This window comes from Dinoponera quadriceps, unplaced genomic scaffold (assembly GCF_001313825.1).
Source record: "Dinoponera quadriceps isolate SergipeBrazil2010 unplaced genomic scaffold, ASM131382v1 scaffold654, whole genome shotgun sequence".
Lineage (NCBI taxonomy): Eukaryota > Metazoa > Arthropoda > Insecta > Hymenoptera > Formicidae > Dinoponera > Dinoponera quadriceps.
Window position 1 is genome coordinate 164,437 of NW_014554745.1, and position 1,250 is coordinate 165,686.

The following is a 1,250-nucleotide window of genomic DNA, read 5'->3' on the forward strand; positions in this document are numbered from 1 at the left end:
ATCCGTGTCAGATATATGTTTCTGAATATATCATACGTACCTTGATAGACGTACGGTCGTGGACAGTTGCCACGTCTTTCTTTTTCGATGCAGTTCACAACGCAAACGACGGTCTAACGTGAAAACGAGTTTTCAAAAACGAGTTCTCTCATTAGATTATCGTTTCAAGCTGCATCGAAAAAATGTGCGACAACTTTTCTGCTCACCACTGTACAGCAGACTTCATTAATGCCGTCCCATTCCCTAGGCATAATGACATCGAAAACTTCCGATTAGAAATATTATTTACGCATCGTGATTGTTAATTGAATTTGATAAATCTGCAACGATTCTCCAAAGCAATAGTCATGACGCACAAATTTTACAAAATAACGCGACTAACTGGAAATATTCAATGTTACTAAATCTAGGGAATGGGACAGCATTAATGGAGTCTGCTGTATATGAAAATATGCTACTAGAAAAATGATGGTATCGGATTTTTCCATATCTTTCTATATTTTTCTGTATTTTTACTTATTGATTATAGATCTTTAAGGTTATGTAACTATTATATCTTTAAAAAAATGCTCCATCAAGAAGCATGAAAGAAGAAAATATAGCGCACACAATATTACATGCTAAATCCATACAGGTCAGCTGTCATATACTTCAACGATTATCAGAAATTATTTTGCAAATCAATTTCTGGAAGATCAGATTGGTGAACAACTTTATGACTTTTATAACATTCCTACAAGTCTCTTACCGTCTTCTCGTTTCTCATTAAAACTATTAAGAGTACTCGATACCACTCATTAAGAGTAGTTTGGCCGTTCGAATTAAAAGCCGTGATATCAAAAGTCGTTTTCGTATTTGTGAAACGCATATCAATAGTGCTGAAACTTTGATTACAATCATCTCAACTTCGGTGTGGTCAATTTTTTTCGAGTTTCGCATGGATGCGGATCGTGTTTCGATCGATATCCTATTAAAATCCGACGAGAAATTCCTAAGAAAATAAATTTACAGATCAGCTACCTTAATCACGTAAAAGGGACGACTCCTTATCCGTCTCTCAGTCGTCCCGGCAGCTCCGACCGGCCGAGCGATCGTGGTCAATTTTTCAGATTTTCCGAGAAACCAAAGTACATTGGGTGGGGAATATTTAGGGGATATAAGGTATTGTAAAGGAGACCAGAGGCGACCGTACGTACGGGAGTCAAATAGATAGTGAAAGTCCCCCGGAGCGAACAGGAGCGCAGAGGGCG